Source organism: Oryctolagus cuniculus, chromosome 15 (assembly GCF_051225735.1).
Source record: "Oryctolagus cuniculus isolate XC-2025 breed Fujian yellow rabbit chromosome 15, ASM5122573v1, whole genome shotgun sequence".
Classification (NCBI taxonomy): domain Eukaryota; kingdom Metazoa; phylum Chordata; class Mammalia; order Lagomorpha; family Leporidae; genus Oryctolagus; species Oryctolagus cuniculus.
In genome coordinates, this window is record NC_142881.1 from 54,872,203 (window position 1) to 54,893,735 (window position 21,533).

General features: G+C 42.1%; 1 protein-coding gene across 1 annotated transcript in view; it reads right to left on the reverse strand.

Annotated features, from left to right (window-relative positions):
• The window catches only part of LOC127484203 (uncharacterized), a 187,356-nt gene that overhangs the window by 164,576 nt on the left and 1,247 nt on the right, over nucleotides 1-21,533 (reverse strand). The gene's annotated exons all lie outside the window — the stretch shown is intronic.

Below are 21,533 nucleotides of genomic sequence, written 5' to 3' on the forward strand. Positions count from 1 at the left end.
TTTTCCTCCAGAAAGAATGTCATGCCAACTGCATGCTTTTAAGAGAAGAAAAGCGTGCAGAAGAAAATCATACACTGTCCTAAACACCCAGGCCTCCAAGAGCACAAACCTCGCCCTGGGCTGTGGAAAGCCTGTGACTGATCGCCCTGACTTCTCTGAACCCTATTGCAGGTTCACTTTAAAAATGTCTGCCCCCTTGCTCCTTCTTGCATGAGGACAAGACTCTGAAGAAATACTCTCTATCTTGACAGGGAAAAGTACCCTGCACATTCTTGTCCCTGGTTTTTCATGCATGTAGTGCCTTAGCACAACTTCACAGTAGACTGAAGACCAGACTCCCAACTAAAGAGGGCAAGCCACTTACTTATATCTCCATAACCTAGCCTTCCATGCACTTCTAAAATTATTCATTTCATATATTTACATTTTAAAGCTGATTTTTTAGATCAAAAACTTTTGAAACCAAATGAGGTTGTCAAAGATACTTAGAATCCAGCAGACCAGGAAGGCACAGACAGGTCACTAAGAGAGCCACAAAGGTGCAGTCTGTTCTGTGCCACCTTCAGATCCAAATGGCTCAGGTCAGAATCAATGTAAATACAGCATGGAAAGTAGACCAGTTCCTAAGTATCAACATTCTAACAGCTGAGAGCTTTCTTCCAGACCAAATTTTCAAAGTTCAGACAATGTAGTTCAAGATGTTCCGGGGGGAGGGGGGAAGTTCAGTGCCAAGCACCACAACTGTTTTTAAACAAACATAACAGAACTTTTCCATCCAGAAAGGGTTCTAGCTAGGTACTTAGGAAAGTATATGTTTACCACAAGGATGCTATTGTTTAAAACATCTGAATAACTTCTTTTCTGTAATTTCCTTTTAGAGTCTTAAACTAGTTCTTCAGAATATCCTTAATAGCATTTAATCTTTATCATGTAAAGATTTTTTTCATTGGAAGAGTTCTGGGGTGGGAAGAGATTAAGGGAGAGATGGGGAGACTGAAACAGTCAACAGTCTTTTGAAGGAACATACAGTGAATAAGGTTGGATAGTAAATTAGGTTGGTGCTATTTTGCATTCATCTTATCAAAAAGAACATTTTTCCAAACATAAAAAGGAAAGTGGCTACTATTAAGAGGACAATGAAGTTTAAGATAGATGTTACACAAATAATTTCTCATTTAAGTATGAAAAATTATATCCATGCACCCTCCCTGCAAAAGAAAAAAATGTTTCTGATGTAATCAAAGATCCATAGTTAGGAAATCAAAGAGAAAAACTAAGGATAGATCAAAGCCCCTGGTTTCAAAAGAAGGGGACACCACAGGACAGGAAAAAGTGGAATCTAGAAACTGCACATTATTTCTTGAGAAATCCTGGATTGAGGTGTTAAAAAAATGACTCCAAAATAATGCTAGAAATAATCAAGCTCATTCTTTTACAAATTTTTAAAAACAGAAGGCATAAAGCTGAGCACAATGGGGAAATAAAAACAATAACTTGGAATATAGCCTGAGGTTTCTTAGATCACATAAAAATTGAAGTGATAGTCACTAGAAAGAAATTCGGTTCAGAAAGGGACCAATAGAATCCACAAAGTCATGGAAGATTCACCTTTAATAAGTAATTACACCAAGGAAATATTATAGAATCTTCACATCTTCTTTCCAGCAAAGCAATTTATGAAGTATCTGGTGATGTCTCATAGACAAGATGGGAAAATACAGTGAGGTGCTGGTAACAGGAGGATGTCGAACATTTGGGAGGTTGAATAGTCATAGCAAATAAATGGGTGGATGTCACCTGTTATGTGTTGCAAGGTTCCCATTGAAACATCCATACTAATGACTTGGGGCAGAGGCACCAAAAGCATGTTTATCTAATATACATGTTATAACGCTAACAGGAAAATTGCAAATTTGCCCTTGAATTCAACTGCCACCCCAACTAATTATATATTTATGAAATATATAAACACATATACTACATACACACATATTTTTTAATTGTAGATAATGATGAGAGGAAGCTAATTTATAATGGCTCATATTAAAACAAATCTTAAACAATAAATCTCTTCTGAGCATAAGTTCATAATAAGCCACCAAGGAAGTATGTGTAACAAAAAAGGCCAGTGATTTAATCAGTATCAACAGAGAGTGTCATCCTTCAATGCAAGGGTTTCAATGACTCTTTCTAGAGGATTACTATCTAAGTCTGTTCTGTGTTGTTACAACAGAATACCATAGGTCAGGTAATTTATGAAGAAATGAAATCCATTTCTCAAAGTTCTGGAGGCTAGAAAGTATAATATCAAGGTGCTGGCATTTGATGAAGGTCTTCTTGCTATATTACCCTATGGCAAAGATGAAAGGGGGACAGAGAACTAGATGGAGAAGAAAAAGGAGTTAGATTCATCCCTTTATAAGGAACCCACTCTAGTGATAATAGCATTGATCCATTAATGACTGCAAAGCCCTCAGGATCTAATCACCTTATAAGAGTCTCAGCTCTCAGTACCACTGCAATGTGGATTAAGTTTTCAACACATGCACTTTAGGGGACACATTCAAACCATAGGTTTCATGATTTATTCGTAGACTTGGGTTTCATGAAAAACCTCCACAAATTTACTCAGCTCCAAAAAGGGTAAGAAGGATAGCAAAAGCCAAAAACAAGAGAATTGATTTATCTGATACGCTTAGCCTGCAGAGGAAAAAATTTGGAAGTTGTAAGACAATTGGTTGTCTTCAAATATTTAGAATAAGTTATGAGGAAGGGAAAAAACATGTCACATGTCAAAAGGAAGAGCACTGGATATGCCTTAGAGGAAGCCAGTTTCAGGCCAATCACAGTACCCAGGCACATGTGGCCAACAGTGGGTGCTCTAGCACAAGAGCTAGATGAAAGTCAGATAACCATCAGGCAGGGCCCCTGGAAGACAATCCTCTGCAGCTGGAGTCAGAATAGGAGATATGATTGCCAAGAACCACTGGAGTTGGTTTTTGTTATCAAGTCTTGTGGTTAAGAGGTTTTTGAGACCGATTTTCCTTCTTCTGGGGAAAATCTTTGGTCATTTTAAAAATGGCCTTATTTTCTTCTGAAAATTGTTACCCATTAATTCCCCTCCCACAAATAAGAATCCTTTCCTAACTTCCACACTGCCACTTCCACTAATCCCTATGCCTCTTTCTAAGATAGTGAGATAACTCTAAACTCGATCAGAGCAACAGCTTCGGGTAATGTTTTCCTCTATTTGCCTCCTTCCTGTAATTGTTTCTTTGTGGCTCCTTATATTCCGAATCTTCTTAATTAGCTTACTGGGTCTAAAATTGGCCCTTTGCCCAGAATGGGGTTTCCCCTGCACAGAGGTATGAAAAGGCACCTCACACTTGGTGGCACCGGGGAAGTCCCAGGGCCCCTAGAGAGCTGAACTGTTTATTTTAAATATTAAATAGAAAAGAAGCTTGACTAATGGGTGCGGAAAAGAGGGGAATTTTCAGTTGTGAAATAGTGACTAGATACTATTTTAACAATAAGAGATTATTTCGTTGACTCATATGCAACTTGCTTGACTGGTTGACTCTTGAATCAACTGTTCAATATTCTGGAAGCACCACTGAAACTGATTCAGGGCTACTGGAGTTACAACTAAATCATACCTTATCACCTGAACCAAGCAGATAACATGTTATTTGTTTTTCTAAAATACTGAGGGAATCTTATTGCATTATTGTGTAAATGTTTAACACATACCAAAGGCCTTAGACAGAGGTTCATATAACTTTCATCCACTAATATCTCACTGAAAAATGCAAGGAGTTTTGGAATGTTTGTTGTTCACTTTCTAAAAATCAAGATCCTTCAAGTCATCCAGATCCTTTAAACTTTTTTTTTTTAATAGCCCCTTTGACAGATCAGGGGAGAGGGAAAAGTTGGGAGAAAATCTATTTCTACTCAAGGCTATGGCTGCTAAGAGTCCAAGTGAAAGGCAAACAGTTCATACAGGTCTACACATTCTGTTAGCCAGCCAGGACACAGATCCAGAGGCAGGCCACTGTGTTTAAAAACTCAAAAAGGGGCCAGCACCGGCGGTTCAATAGGTTAATCCTCCGCCTTGCGGCGCCGGTACCCGGGGTTCTAGTCCCAGTTTGGGCGCCGGATTCTGTCCCAATTGCCCCTCTTCCAGGCCAGCTCTCTGCTGTGGCCAGGGAGTGCAGTGGAGGATGGCCCAAGTGCTTGGGCCCTGCACCCGCATAGGAGACCAGGAGAAGCACCTGGCTCCTGTCATCGGATCAACGCAGTGCGCCTGCCGCGGCAGCCATTGGAGGGTGAACCAACGGCAAAGGAAGACCTTTCTTTCTGTCTCTCTCTCTCTGTCCACTCTGCCTGTCAAAAATAAATAAATAAAATAAAATAAAAACTCAAAAAGGGGGGCCGGCATTATGGCACAGTGGGTTAGGGCCCTGGCCTGAGGCGCTGGCATCCCATATGGGTGCCGATTCTAGTCCCAGCTGCCCCTCTTCAGATCCAGCTCTCTGCCATGGCCTGGGATAGCAGTGGCAGATGTCCTAAGTTCTTGGGCCCCTGCACCCATGTGGGAGACCCGGAAGAAGCTCCTGGCTCCTAGCTTTGGATTGGCACAGCTCCGGCCATTGTGGCCTTTTGGGGAGTGAGCCAGCAGATAGAAGACCTCTCTCTCTGTCCTCTACCTCTCTCTGTAACTCTGTCTTTCAAATAAATCTTAAATAAATAAATAAATAAATAAATAAATAAATAAATAAATAAAAACTCACAAAGGAAAGTTGTGTGGGATGAAACGAAAGAGACAGAGGGTAGATGATGTGAACTCTAAGTATCTGGATAGATACCACGGCACTAAACTTGAAAATTCAGGTAAGGAGAAAGGAATTAATCCTCTAAGAGCACATAACTTCCTTTCTGCTGTCCCCTCCCCACTGCTACATCACACATGTCTACCTGGAACCTCTTTGGTTCTTCCTAGGCTATTGCAACAAGAAGGGATGGAGGGTTTTTCGAGGATGATTCACTGAGATGGTAAATAGTGAAAAATAATACCAGGAGAAGGTGGGGTATCAAAGGATGGGAGGTACAAATTATTAATAAAGTTTAAAATTACATTTACTATACTCTAAAAAAGGGTACCCCAAAACTAGTTTATTCAAGCTACCAAGCCTATTCCTGACCTACAGCCTCTGCCAGGACCCTGCTGCCCAGATCTTACCATGGCCAGCTCCTTCACCTTCAGGTTGAGTTCAAAGGCTACAATCACACGGAGGATTTCTCTGATGCTCCAGACTAAAGTAGCTACCCAGTTACTATCATGTCACTCTGCTAATTTTATCCCAGAACTTAGCACTTTCTGACATTATCTTATTGCTTTATTTCTTTGTACTCTGTGCTCCTCCACTTCTTAGAATATAAATTCTATGCAAACAAGAATCTTTGCCTGTCTCGTCATCATTATACCCTCACTCAGAGGTACCATGTACCTAACACATGGAACGAGCATGTAACAGATATTTTGTTCAAGGAATGGATAACTAAATCAAAGGTAGAAATGTCTCAGTTCCTATTAACTCAGAACTAATAACTTTCCTTGTTTCTAATTGATTTTTCTAACATATTTTCTTGTGGGGAAAACTCCATTCCCTAACAATATCAGGTAAATGAAGCATGTAAACATGAAAGCCTGTTGTCACTAACATGATGTAAGCAATTTAAAAAATAAAGCTTCTCTCTAAGCACAAGCTATTATTAGAGAAGACGATCAGATTATGAGCCACGTTATAAAATAAAACTATTACTTACAGTTTCTGAACAACACATCGTTACTTCATCTTCCTTCTGACACTTAGTGAACTATTATACACAGATGATCCCTTTGTTTCAAAAAGACTTGTTAAAAACTCTACCAAGAGGCTGGTGCTATGACACAGCAGGTTGAAGCCCCAGCCTGCAGCGCCAATTTGAGTCCCGGCTGCTCCACTTCTGATCCAGCTCCCAGCTATGGCCTGGGAAAGCAGTAGAAGATGGCCCAAGTGCTTGGGCCTCTGCACCCGCGTAGGAGACTGGGGAGAAGCTCCTGGCTCCTGGTTCCTGATTCCTGGCTTCAGATCGGCCCAGCTCTGGCCGTTGAGGTCAGTGGGGAGTGAAGCAGCAGATGGAAGACTTCTCTCTGGCTCTACCTCTCTGTAATTCTGGCTTTAAAAAAAAAAAAAAAAGGCTACCAGGCACTTCACTTTTTTCACTATAAAAATATTATTTCTCTTTTATCTATCCACCACCACCAAATCTAACTGGAGTCCCAAATCCTACAACCAGAAGTACTAGAAGACTGGTGCTATATAAACCTATTATCCCCACCAGCAGTACTTCTTGCTATACCAACATAATTTTAACATGCTAAAATAGTCACCTGCTAAAATGTGAAAATTCCACAACCAGTAAGAGGTACCAAAAACAAAGTTTCTTCACAAAAAAAAAAAAAAAAAATCAACATTGCAGCATGATGTGTGCTTTGTGAATTAAATAATTAGAAGTTAGATACCAAAGTGTCAAGATAAAAATAGCAACCTCAATCAGGCTTCCTACATTCCTTATTATAAGACTAAGCTGGCCGGCGCCACGGCTCACTAGGCTAATCCTCCGCCTTGCGGCGCCGGCACACCGGGTTCTAGTCCTGGTCAGGGCGCTGGATTCTGTCCTGGTTGCCCCTCTTCCACGCCAGCTCTCTGCTGTGGCCAGGGAGTGCAGTGGAGGATGGTCCAAGTGCTTGGGCCCTGCACCCCATGGGACACCAGGGTAAGTACCTGGCTCCTGCCATCGGATCAGCGCAGTGCGCCTAAGCCGTGCAATCTAGATGGGGTTTTGGCTAAATGGAAAACTCATCGGCTAAACGGAAAACTCATTTCCACTCATCCCGTTCATTTAGGCAGAAAATTCTCTCTGCTTCATTTTTACAGTAAGAAAACTACACCATTGTCTAGAGTCCATTTGCGCATTTAAAAATAAAACTTGTCAAATAGAGATTTGTGGAATATCCTTAGCTTTCAGTTATAGTGCATAGCTCCGGGCTTCTTTCCCTGCAGGGTAGATGTCTGTGTGGGACAAAACATTGCTGACCAAATGGTGGGGAGAGTCCACAAAGGAGGGGACGCTCTTGTGGGAAAGTTGGCGCAGTATTACCCAAAGGTTGGACAGAATTCCATTAAGTAAACCAAAATCAATGCCTCTGTGGGCTACACAAATGCACATGTTTCCAAACAGAAGGCCACCTGACTGTTGTGTAGATGCACAAGGCAAGAAGACACAGGCTGGGCCCTTGGATCCTCTCCAGTCTCCTTCCCATAAGCTTTCTCCCAATTCTTGCATGGATACTTCCATCAAGCTGTACAACCCCAGAAAAGCTTTTCCTAGCACATTTTGCTTAGTGTGGACTTGTAGGTATTTTGTGAGCCCCAGCCTGCCTTTGTATTGGTGCAGATCCCCATCACCTGTGGCTCCTCTCACTCTCGCCCTTGTGTGTCTTGTCTTGGAGTTCATTATAATCTCCCCACCAGCAGGGAGGTGTATCTCCTACAACTTCCCCACAGAAAGCAGCACAGTACCTCTATAACATCACTGCCTAGTGAAAGCTGAGGAATGACTTGGCAAATTACATTCCTGTAAGGCTCATGCCTGGAATACAGGGGACCTTGCTTGAGAATTGGAGTTTGAGGAATGTTGAAATGTGATGGGAGGAGGCAAAAGAAGTAAACATATTCGGCTCACGAGGTAGAGGTGAGGAATAACTGCCATTCCCCTTGGAAAGGACGAGGAAGATCCTCTGGATCAGATGGCAACACTGAAGGGCTGGGCAGCAGGGAGCAAGCACAGAGGGAACCCAGGAAGGAACCAAGACAGGAGTCAGGAGAGGGTAGTGGGGCCAACACCAAAATGAAGAGAGGGCTTCCAGAAGAAATGTGCCAAATGTTGAGCACAGAGGGAGATGAAGCAAGTGTTTCTGGGCATGTGTGTAAGGAAGGTGGGTACTGAGATAAAGAAAGTAAGATGGGGGAGGGATCCCCAGTTTACAGCATAAACCAGTCTATTTGTTGGACACTGAAGAACTATTAGGCAGTTTCCTTCAAAGTGCATTTGTGTCCCAGATGCCATCCCAGGGTGGTCTCTTCACAAACCACACCCTACTCTGATGATGCATGGTAACTAGAACCTGAGTTTCTAAGGTCTCCTGGTGACTTATGTGCTTGTTTCCATGGTGATACATTTTGGCACATCACCTAACTTTTCTTCAAGGGTAAGGACCAATTAGATAATTTCCCCTATTTCCAAAGTCTCTTGGGAAATCAGATGTCACAGCTTCGCTCTCTTCTCCTACCCACTGGGCCCTTCCAGGAGCAGCCCTCCCAACCACCTGGGAGGGACCCATGAGAGGGCCTGTCTTCCTTGGAGGAAGCAAAAGCACCAACAGAAGACATGAAATGGAGGCAGTCTCATCCAAGGATGCTTTACCTGCTTCTGGTAGGGCTTGTTCCCTAGGCAGTAACATACTTGGACAAGGGTGCTCCTTTCTGTCTACATCTGCAGCCAGACTCAGAAAAGCCCCTGCAGGCCCTCACCAGGAAGAGGAAGGCAAGAAGGTGGTGGTGTTATCCCCAGTCACACATTCTCAGCTTCGCTTCTTTCTCAGAGAGTTCATTTTTAATATCACAAACCTGATGCTCAGAAATCTTAAGACATTGACCTCTCTTGTTTTTTCCTTTGTAATAGCAAGAAAAAAGAGGAAGGAAATTCAGAATTCATTCTTCTCATCACTTGGGCAAAGCACACATTAAAGTAACACCTCTGCTCCAGATTCTCTTCCCTCCTCTGCAGTACTGTCCTTAAGCATGCTCACCAATTATATACAGTCTCTTCTAGGAGTGTGTTCCAGAGTGCATCCTGGAAAAGGACAAAAGGAGAAAGCCACACAGTAACTAACATCCATGAAGATATTCACAGTATCATGCTGGGATCGGTTCAAAGTATGTTAGTTAGATGTAGTCTTTTTCCTCAGGAATTTAGTTCCCAGTGGTGAGGAAATGGTCAGGGAGTACCATTTTAACCTCCCACACCTTCCTGAGCTCTAGGACTTCCGTCACTTCACCTCTTATAGGTTTTGGTGACCATATTTTTCTTTTTTTCTTCTTTTAATTTGACAGGTAGAGTTATAGACAGTGAGAGAGAGACAGAAACAAAGGTTTCCATCCGTCGGTTCACTCCCCAAATGGCCACTGGGGCCAGCGCTGCGCCGATCCGAAGCCAGGAGCCAGGTGCCTCCTCCCGGTCTCCCACACGGGTGCAGGGTCCCAAGCACTTCGGCCATCCTCCACTGCCTTCCCAGGCCACAGCAGAGAGCTGGACTGGAAGAGGAGCAACCGGGACTAGAACCTGGTGCCCATATGGGATGCCGGTGCCACAGGCGGAGGATTAACCAAGTGAGCCATGGCGCCAGCCTGGTAACCATATTTTTCTAGCCCAGTAAGATGCATGGCATGAAGCAGAAGAGAACTTACTGGGAACCAGAAAATAGTATCTAAAAGCAGGACTGGGATCACTTGCATACATCTCTGTATTCCAAGAAGAAAAAGATGCTAAAGCAAATTATTTAAAGAAAAATGCTCACATGGTTACCAGTGTTAGTATAATGTGGTTACTATTATTTATAATCAAATACTACCTAGATGTTAAAGCAGGTAGGAAAATCTGGATTGAAAGAAGTAAAAACAAAATAGTAGATAAGTATGCCAAATGTGACAAGTAGGAACATTTGTCAGTCAGATATGTCAACTGCTTGCATAGTACACATAAGTCAAACTACAAAAGAGGAACTTCTAGTCCAGCTTGAGGAAAGGAAGCTAGCAAATGGTGAGGTGGATGCAGAATGTTGAACTATATAGACCAAAAGTAAGAAATGGTGAGACAAACAACGTTTCTACTTTGATGGTCAGTTTGACTTTTGAAAATAGGTTGAATTAAACCACTAAGAAAGTACAAGATCAGTAACTAGTCAAGGAGTTCATAACTTTACATAGTGAGTGGTGAAGCACTGATATTAATCAGGCTTTGTGCAGCTTCTTGAAAAAGAGATGTCCGTTGTTTAAACCCAACTATGATCTGCAATGCACTTTTGGCCCCCTCATTTTAGGAAGAAGTGAGGAAATAGAGTCAATGGACACTAGATAGGAAAAAGAAAAACAGAACCTATCCTTAAGAGTTTGGCCATGGCTTGGGTACCATGATGTAGTAATTCCATAAGGAAAGGCAACCAGACAAAAACCCAGCCTGGACAAGTGAAAACCTGTGGACGACATGGAAGTGCAGTGGAGGCAGCTGCTAAGGCACCACCTCCAGTACGCCAGCCATCGTACATCCACGTCCTCCCTGTGCTTTAGAAAGTTCCTTGTAATGGAGCAGTCTTACAATCATTCAGAAGTTTCATGGTTTTTTTTTTTTTAATTGAATATCAGCCTGAACATACACTGATGAGAGGTTGTGAGTTCCACAGGTAGGGCCATCCACCATGGCATCCATCTGTTGATCTATATTTTAGGTCTGAAATTGCCAGCCACTAACCTGTTAGCCAACAAGGGAGGAAAAGCAGGTTCTCCCCCTCCATCAGCGCAGATTTCAGACTTAGATACCAGATGATCTACTCAATACTTCTCCTAACCTCATTTCATTTATAGTAACTTTTCAAAATTAACATGGTATATCCAACACAGAATAGCAAAGAAACTACATTTTTGAAAAACTACTACTATGTTATCTGTAAACTTTTTTTTAATAGATTTTGTTTTTTAGAGCAGTTTTTGGTTCACAGCAAAATACAGCGTAAGGCACAGACAGTTCCCATATATACCTTGCTCCATTCATAGTCTCCACCATTACCAACATTCCCCACCAGAATCAGGCATTTGTTACAACTGAGGAAACTACACTGACACATCGTTACCCAGATGCCACAGTTTACACTGCAGCTCACTCCTGATGGTATATGTCCTATAGATTTGGGAAAACGCACAATGACACGTATCCACCATTATAATCTCATACACAGTAGTTCACTCTCCTAAGAATCCCCTGTGTTCCGACTGACACATCCCTCTCTCTCCCCTGACTCCTGATGACCATGGCTCTTTTTACTGTCTACAGTTCTGCCTTTTCCAGAGTGTCTTTAGTTAGAATCATGCAGTGTGTAGTTATTGCAGATTGTCTTCTTTCATTTAATAACATGGAGTTTTCTCCACGTCTTTTTGTAGCTGGATAACTCAATCCTTTTAAGTACTGAAAAATAAATACTCCATTGTCTCTGTGTACAAGAGTTTATCCACTCACCTACTGAAGAACACCTTGGTTGCTTCTTAACATGTTTTTTTAAAAAAAAAAAAAAAAAACAGGAATTAGGGGGAAGCACTGTGGTAGAGCAGGTAAAGTGGCCACCTGCGACACCAGCATCCCATATGGGCACCAGTTTATGTCCAGATGGCTCCCTGCTAATGGCCTGGAAAAAAAGGGAAGATGGTCCAAGTACTTAGGCACCTGCCACGCATGTATAAGGTAAGACCCAGATGAAGCTCCTGGCTCCTGTCTTCACTTGGTCAAGTCCCAGCCATTGCAGCCATCTGGGAAATGAATTAGTTGATGGGATTGATCTCTCCCCAACGCCCCATGTGTGTGTGTGTGTGTGTGTGTGTGTGTGTATCCCCTTTGCTCTGTAACTCTTTCAAATAAAAAATAAATATTTTTTAAAATAAAAAAACTAAGATTTGCAGATTCAGGAAGTACTAGAAAAACAACCCAGGAGCCAGCGCTGTGATGTGCGGGTAATGCCACCACCTGCAGTGCTGGCATCCCATGTGGGCACTAGTTCGAGCCCCAGCTTCTCCGCTTCCAATCCTGCTCTCTGCTAGGGCCTGGGAAAGCAGAAGATGGCCCAAGTGCTTGGGCCCCTGCACCCAGGTGGGAGACCCAGAGGAAGCTCCTGGCTCCTGGCTTTGGATCGGCGCAGCTCCAGCTGTTGTGGTCAGCTAGGGAGTGAACCAGCGGATGGAAGACCTCTCTTTCTTTCTGCCTCTCCTCTCTCTGTGTAATTCTGTCTCTGACTTTCATATAACAAAATGATAATGAAAATAAAAAATAAAAGAAAGAAAAACAACCCAAACACTTAAACATGGCAAACTATCTCAGGCTAACCAATTAAAATTATGGTCTGAAGAATCTCTTTGGTGCTTTCTACCTCTTTCCTCACTCCTTTTCCCACAAAAAATGCTTGCTTCCCACTCACCCCAACTCTTGATGCCCAGGTAATTTTCTTCTGGTCCTCTTTCTGAAAGACTTTGTCATAAGCAGAAAGGTGGGCATGTATTAATAATATGATAGCTTTTAAATGAAAATTGAAGTTTAAGTTTTAGTGTAAAAGAATACTCCTCTCAGGAATATTTGTATTTTAATATAAGGAACAAACTTCTAAGAGGAGAAACTGTCAACACTATAGCAGACCACTAGGGAAGTTCAATTAGAATCTGGGAGCAGGAGGCTTTTTTAGAGTGGCTCCTGAAATCATTCTAAATCAGAACTCACCAAGGTTCTGACTATTTTGTCTCTACTAAGACGTGAGTTACAAGACTATCTAGACATCTAAATTCAATGAACTTTGTTTTTTATATTTAAAAGTTTTTAAAGAAAAAAATGCCAAAGTCTTATTCTGTATCACTGATTCTCAACCAGAGGAGATTTTATACCTCCACCCTTGGCACAGGGATATTTGGCAGCATTGGAGATACTTATGGCCGTAGCAACAGAGACTCAACCAACCCCAATGGTCCAGAGCATTGCACTTGAGAATCTCTTCTCAATGTGAGCTGACTACTAGACAGTTTTTGGATGACATAAACATCAATGCCAGTGATTTACTGTGTCCATTCAAAGCACCAAAATGTCCTTAAGTTGGAAGGATGTGGACTATTTTCTTAACATTGCTAGGATATATTAATCCTGACTCTGAATTACTTAAATGAATTTTTCAAAACAGTCAATTGAATAAAATGAAGAGGCTTTATATAGTTCATGTAAGTTTTTCTATTTTGGTAGTGGAAGTTGTGATTAAAACTGGCATTTCTGAAACTCTAATTGCTAGTTATTGCATTACCAGGACAAAAAAAAAAATTCCAAGATCAGCCAGATGGGAAGTCACAAGATAAGAAATTAAATGTTTAAACCAATGTTCATATTCTAATAAGAAATTTCTGTTTATACATTTAATTAATAATACATTTCTTGAATTAATTCCTCAGCCAATATTAATTGGCTAATTTTCCAACATTGTATTTAATCTCCCAAATCCTATTAGATTATTAATAAATAGAACACTAAGGATACTCTGTATATTAAGGGGGCTTTATAAATTCTAATAGGATCAGACCATTTTCTGCTATTCCCAGTGATCTTTATTGGCATACAAACTGCCTTAGAAGCTTAAAATGCACATTTTTCAGTGAACAAGTGGATTTGGATACTCTGTTTTCACCTGTCTCTCTCCTCTCTGCTTCATAAACAAATAAATATTCAAAACCCACTTCTTATCAAAATGTGATGAAGTGTTTCCATTTATATGCCCAGAATCAGAGCAACACAAACATGTTCGTGACATCCATATTTAGGGTTTTAGCGGTGACCTTCACTTTTTGGTAATTCCTGCTCCTCCTCTTCTGAAAGCCCTTTCAACTGCCTTTTTCTGTATCTATTCTGCCATCCCCCTAAGAAGCAGTAGATGGATGGGAAAGACTTGAAGTGGAAAGATATGAGGAAAAACCTAATGGTTTCTTCTGTCCTCTCTGAGACTGAAAACTGTTCCCAAATAGGAAAAGACAGGCAAATGAGGGATTTCATTTACTGAAAGGTAACTTAAGCTTCCATACACAAGAACCATTAAGCCACAAATAACAGTTCTTTTTTGAGAGTCTTGGTTTTGGTAGACTTGTAGAATTTTTTTTTATTCAAGTCTACTGAAAGCTACTGAGAAAGAACTACAAATTGAGGTACATCTTTTGCTAGTTGCTTGGGTTTGACAAATAAAGCAATCATCAAAATCATGGAGTGTGCACTGGCTTCTAAAAGACCTATTTGTCTGACATAATATGGCAGCAGGATGGCTAAGCAAATAAATGGCATTACTTAACATAATTACTTAATGTTGTACAACCAACGTCAGATCTCATTGCTTTATCCTTTGCAAAGAGTTTGATGATAATAAAGTAGATTGTTAGTGTGAAGATATAAATTGTTCAGTAGTTCGAGTTGTTAATGACAGCAAAAGAACACAAAAGAGGAAAAATGGGCTTTAGCAGCCCAAAGTCATTGCTAATTGCCTGTGCAGTTATTACAGGCTGACCAGGGCTAATTATCTAATTAAACCAAAGCTCTGCTGCCTTACAGGAATTTCTATGCACTGTGATGTTGGTTGTCAATTACCACAGCATGTCCTGTTGAAATGTGTAGTTAACTCAAGGCATGTTTTGCTTTTCCCAACAGCAATATATGGCACTCTCGTTGCATCATAATTTATGCTTAGAAGGAAAAAAGAAGTTTCTCCATAAAAAACACTGAAAATTATATATCCAGGAAAACACACTTTAAAATACATAAAAGAGACAACACAGACTTAAGAGAGCAGTCATTGTATGCATGTTATTGATTATTCTCTCCATGTTATATTTTCAAAAGTACATTTGAAAAGTGTCTTTTGTGGAGTGAGTGGGTATTTTACCTAGAGGTCAAGACTCCTGTGTCCCACATGGCAGTACCTGGGTTTGATTCCCAGTTTCTGTTCATGACTCCAGCTCTCCAGCGTCCTCCCAGGGTAGACCCTGGGAGGCAGCAGGGGTAGACCCTGGGAGGCAGCGGTGATAGCCCAAGTAATTCAGTTCCTGCAACCAGATGGGAAACCTGGATTGAGTGCTTCGCTTCCCAGCCAGCTGTTGCAGGCATCTGAGTACTAAACCAGCAGATGGGAATTCTGTGTCTGTCTGTCTCTGTCTCTCTCTCTCAAAAATCATCTAAACCAAATTCTTTACCTTATACATAAGGGAACTCGCATTCCAAGAAGTAAATCAGTTGCCCAAAATCAGATGGGATGCAGAGTTGCCAGGACCAGGAGTAACACTGATCTCCCCTGAGTACATTCTTCTTCTTCTTTTTTTTTTTTTTTTTTAAGATTTATTTGAAAGGCAGAGTTACAGAGAGGCAGAGGCAGAGGCAGAGGCGGGGAGAGAGAGAGAGAGAGAGAGAGAGAGAGAGAGAGAGAGAGATCTTCCATTTGCTGGTTCACTCCCCAGAGGGCCACAACAGCATCAATCCAGAGCCAGGAGCCAGGAGCCTCTTCCAGGTCTTCCATGTGGGTGCAAGGGCCTAAGAACTTAGCCATCTTCCACTGCTTTCCCAGGCCATAGCAGAGAGCTGGATCAGAAGTGGAGAGCCAGGACTTGAACCAGCACACATATGGGATTCCAGTACTGCAGGCGGTGGCTTTACCCACTATGCCACAGCACCAGCCCAAGTCCATTATTCTTCCATGTCCATTCCTATTGCTCCACATTGAAACTGGACTGTCATTTCTCACATTTTCTCTAAAATGCCATAACAGTGAACCTATGAATACAAGGTTTTGCTTGTTTCTCTCTCAAAAAAAAAGTCTCGATTAATGTCATTTTGCTTCCTCGAGGAAACACATGTAATACCGTCCCTATTTATGTCAAGTCAGCCAAATGCCCCAGCATGTATTTTAAGATGAAAACTCCAGAACAGGCTTTAAATAAAAGGTATTATATTTTGTTGCCTTGTCCAACAAGAGAGACATATAATGAACTTACGGTGGGTTTTATTAATCAGTGTTCAAACAACTAATTACATCCTCTATATAGTCCCCAGGAGATCCGATCCAAAATAGATGGTCCATGACCATAAAGTACCATTTACTATGCATCCTTTTGGGAGGCCATTTCCCAAGAAAGCACAGTTGCATTCTAAAGAGACTTCACTCCTCTTTATTCTGACTATGGCATCTGCCCCCTGTAGAACACAGAGCTCGGAACGCTATCCTGCCCCTTTCGCAGTCATTTTTCAGGCAGGCACCAGCAGTGAACATACAGTTCTTTTCTGGAAAGTGAAGGAAGATGATTTTCCCTTTCACTGCCTCTTGAAGCTGAACATCAACTGTTTCACCACTTGTGATTCAAATCCATTAATTAAAATAAATAGAAAGTAAAAAAATATCTCTTTCAGCTAGGAGGAAAAGGACAGATGGGGAAGCGGAGGAGGTGGAGATAGCTGATGTCTTCTTAAAGGAATAAAAGGGAGGGGGCACGAGATGGGGGGTAGTTAATTAAGAGAGGTAAAGTGTGTTTGAATTTAATTTACAGTTCACAACTATTTTGGGCGTCATAATAAACACACTGCTTAAAGGAGAAGAGGAGAACTCTGATATCAAACTGGTAGTGGGGAAGTTATAATCTTAAATCACCTCCCAAACTGATAATACCTGACCTTTGGCAGTGCTTCAGGCTGAGCAGAGCAAAAATTTATCTTCAGTAATAACTTGTGAAGATCACACCTTCCCCTGCTTGACCTCCCTCTGCATGCTCCTAACCTTTACTTCCTTTCTCTCTTGCCTCCCATTGCCTGAAGGAATACCTCGGAAAAGAAGAGGAAAACAAAAATCAGTTTCCACCCCACTTTTACATGCTCTGGTCTACAGAATGACAGAAAATGATGTCTCTGGTTTGTGTCACCCTAATACATCCTCTGCAATGTGCATACCCCAAATCTGACCCGAACACGAAAAACCCCTAGGCTTGGTCTACTTAACTAGGCAGCCCATGCACCACAGTGACATGATGACAGATAACATTCAAGGTTAAACCAGAGTAGGAAGCAGCTCAGTTACTTTCAAGATCTTGGTGGAAACAGACAGAGATAACCAGGTTATAGTATAATAACTTTTAGACAAATGATATATGTAAACTTAGACTTGTCTGAATTGTTCTTGTAATTGTCTCCATCCTGCATATGGGCTGAGAAGAAACTGGGGTCTAGTGAGGTCAACGGGCTACCTGGTGACAAAGCCATGCCTCCAGTTCTAGTTTTGCAACTACTTACTTTTTCCCATAACTTGACATTCATTTCTTTTTTTTTTTTTTTTTTGACAGGCAGAGTGGACAGTGAGAGAGAGAGACAGAGAGAAAGGTCTTCCTTTGCCATTGGTTCACCCTCCAATGGCTGCCGCAGCCGGTGCACTGCGGCCGGCGCACCGCGCTGATCCGAAGCCAGGAGCCAGGTGCTTTTCCTGGTCTCCCATGCAGGTGCAGGGCCCAAGCACTTGGGCCATCCTCCACTGCACTCCCTGGCCACAGCAGAGAGCTGGACTGGAAGAGGAGCAACCCGGACAGAATCTGGTGCCCCGACCGGGACTAGAACCCAGTGTGCCAACACCGCAAGGTGGAGGATTAGCCTATTGAGCCGCGGCGCCGGCCCATACACATATACTCTTTCAACTGGTCCTAGTATGACCAAAAGAGATGGACAAAATGAATTCTGAAAAAAGTACAAACATCGAAGATGATTTATCTTGTGAATTAAGGAAAACTAAGTCATCATAAAGTGGAGGAAAGAAGGATGACAAGTAAAGATACATGTCTAGCTCCCAAAGAAAGACAAGATCATACACACGAGCAGGTGGCATTAAACTGATATAGGCTAGGGGCTCTTCCAGTCCCAAGGAAGAAAAATCTCAGCTTTACGCATGCTTCTGTGTGCTTCCCTCATGCCTAAATTTAATAGACATGGGGAGAAGCTGGGATTTAAGCCTTACTAGTCTTCCCTATAACCACAGAACTGTCAACTCATGAAAGAGAAAATCAGGAGAGAATTTAACCTGAAGGAGATTGCCAAAGCAACAGTTCAGCAGCAAGTCCTATCGGCTGCATCTGCAAGATTCCCAACCTTGACACTGATTTTCTACTTTCCTCTGCAACACTGCCTCCACTCTGGGTTTCCCCACTATCACACTTGTGCCACCACCCACCTCTAAAAAATGTAAAACAGGTCAAGTTACTCCTCTACCCAAAGGTTTCTCAATACACTAATAATGTAGTAATAAAACCCAGCTCCCTTCCACAGCCTACGACCTCCTGGAAAACCCTCCTGTGGTTTATATAGCCAACATAATGTGGCCCTTGCCCTGCCTCTCCAACTTCTTCCCCTCCAGAAAACCTGAAACTCACCATGTAGTCTAATCCCACAGACCTGCATCCTTTTCCCCATTAGTACCAAGTTCCTCCCTACTTGGTCAAAGTCATGGATTTGATGCACTGTTTAACAAACCCTAAGCTGTTTCCTGATCTCGGAATGCTCTGACCACAGATTTTCCCACAGTCAACTCCTTAATATTCAACTGTTACTCTGCTCACTCCTGACAACCTTATTGGAAGTAACGTATCACACACACACATATCATACTGCCCAATTACGCTGTTTCATTGTCTCCATAAATTATCTCTGAAATCTTGCTGCTCAATTATTCATACTGTTTAGCAACATGTCTTTTGTTGCTCCAACACAATACTTGAGACGGGGTAATATATAAAGAACAGATTTATTCCTTACAATTATGGAATCTAGGGAGCCCATGAACACAGTCCCAGTACCCAGTAAGGGCCTTCTCGCTGCTTCCTAATGTGGCAGAGGGTATCACGTGGGAAGGCAGAAGGGGCAAGTCAACGCAGGTGTCCTTTCTTCTTACAAAGTCACTAACCCATCAGGGGGGTTTCCCCACCTTGATAACCTCAACTAACCCTAATGACTCCTAAGGGCCCCTCCTCTGAATACCTTCAACATATGAATTTGGGGATTAGGTTTCTGACATGAACTTTTGGGGTACAAAGACAAATCACAGCATACCTTCCTCCCAAGCATACACACATATTTGCAGGTAAACTGCTTGTGAATTCACACCTTGTTCCTTACGGTGTCCCTAAAGCCTAGAGCGATACTTGGCATCCAGTGGATACTTACTATTTATCAAGTGATGAGTTCCCTCTACCCCAGCTTTTCCCAAGCCTTGTTTCTGCCATGTATTTTCCTAGTGCTTGTTCATCCTCACTTCTTTCTTGTCTGTCCCCTTTTCTGAATTTCTTTTGGTCTTCACTGTGCTTACCGCCACACTGAGGAATACAGAATAAAGAGCATTTAAAGGAAGGATGTTAATACTAACAGAAACCCAGTGCTACTGTCAGCAAAGCAGAGGCTCTTAAGCAAGAGCCCCTGGGAGCTGGCATTGTGGGGCATCTGGTTAAGCCACCACTTGCAATGCCAGCATCCCATATTTTGATTCAGCTCCCTGCTAATGTACCTGAGAAAACAGCAGATGATGGCTCAGGTACTTGGGCCCCTGCTGCCACCCTGGTCATTGTGGCCATTTAGTGGGTGAACCTGTAGATGGAAGATCTCTCTGTTGGCCTTTCAAATAAAATAAAATAATTTTTTTAAAAAAAGGCAAAATCCCCTGGAGTTAATCTCATCCATTAGTGAAGTTCTGTAGGGAAACATCACCAGAAATTATGGAGGTAGCTTGCGTCTGACCTAAAAAATATCACATGCCCTGTGGACCCTCAGCAGTACATAAACACTTTAATGTGCAAAAGATGCAACAGGGTTGACATGATCTGGGAGTCTGTACTTTGGACAAATACCCTCAGACGTTTCTGATAGATGTAGTCTTTGGAAACTTTGAACTTTTATACCAAAGGATGAGTAGCAAGGACCTCTGGGATGGTTCAACCAGGTAGATGGTTTAACCTGTAAAAAAAAATTCTGTTTTTAAAATCTCTATCCTGAGGCTGAGTCTCAAGACCAGTCAAATTCCATTTCAGTATTTACTCAAATTCCACTTCAGTATTTGGTCTTTAAGTACAACTTTTACCTTTTTAAAATTCTTATTATTTATTTATTTCAAAGGTAAAGTGACAGAGGGAAGGTGGGGGGAGGGGGAGGGGAGAGGGAGAGGGAGGGAGGGAGGGAGGGGGAGAGAGAGAGAGAGAGAGAGAGAGAGAGAGAGAGAGAGAGAGAGAGAGAGAGAGATATCATCAATCTGCTGGTTCATTCCCTAAATGATTGCAACAGCCAGGAATGAGCCAGGCTGAAGCCAGGAGCCAGGAATTCCATCCAGGGCTTGCATGTGGGCAGCACATGCCTTCCCAAACGCATTAGCAGGAAGATGGATAAGAAGCGGAATGTCAGGACTCAAACCAGCACTCCAATATGGGATGCCAGAGTTGCAAGTGTGGTTTAACCACTGTGCCATAGTGTCAGCCCCAAAAATTCTTTTAGAAAGCAAATAATTACCCTCTTAATTAGAAACACCTACTATTAAGAGCGAGCTCACTATCTACAGATTTAGCAGTGGTTCCCAAACTGGGCTGATTATCAAGAATCTCTTGGGGGCACACCTTAAAAATAAAAACCCTACGTTTTACTCCAGGTCTTCTGAATAAGATTCTCCGGGGTGTGACCCCCAAATTTTTAATTTTGCGAAGCTCCCCAGGGGCTTCTCATAAATAACTAAGATTCACAGAACTGTTAACACCAGGATTTTACCGACGAATACAGTGATGACCAGAAAGGCTAGCAACTGCCTAAAGACACACAGCTTGTTAAGTGGCACGGTAGCCTGGAAAAATAACTCCCCATTTGGTGCTTTTTATACCAATTCAAGCTGCTGTTCTTGGTAAATTTGGAACTATTTCTGCTTTGGTACTTACACCTGATTACTTACTAGCCACTCTCCTCCTGTAACTTCTTCCTTCATCTGCAAACTGGCAATAATAGCAACAGTGCCTACCTCTCAAGAGCTGCTGTGAGGATTAACTAGTACAACATTCATTACATAACGCACTTAACACAGTGCCTGGCATATTGTGAGTACTCATTAGGTTACATAACCCACTAAAAAAGCAGGCCTATCTCAACTAGAGATGATTTACCGAGCCACTCCAAATACAAAATGTGCAAGAAACCCATGTTTAGCTTTCAAAGTCCAAAAAGACTTCAAACTCAGGTTAAGTTTGAAGTTATGGTATCTACTGTCCTGTTTTTCCAGGCATCATCTACTTCTGCCAAAAGTCAGCACACTTCTCAGAGAACAATACCTCTGTGTCGTGAACTAACTTCTCAATAGCTGCACGCCATTGTTTCTGCTAGGACGCCTCACAATCATCTAGTCAACAGACCTCTAGCGAAAACCAGAATCTGCACTTATAAAACAAACTCCCTTCCCTGAAGCAGGTGCTTCTCAGGCAAACCAAAGTTTGCTAACAATTGGTATACAAAAATCTGTGACAGCAGCAAATGGCCTCGCAAGTCCTCCCAGCAAAAAACGAGTGTGCTCTGTAACCAAAAAAGCAGCGTCACCAGGCGCTGATGCA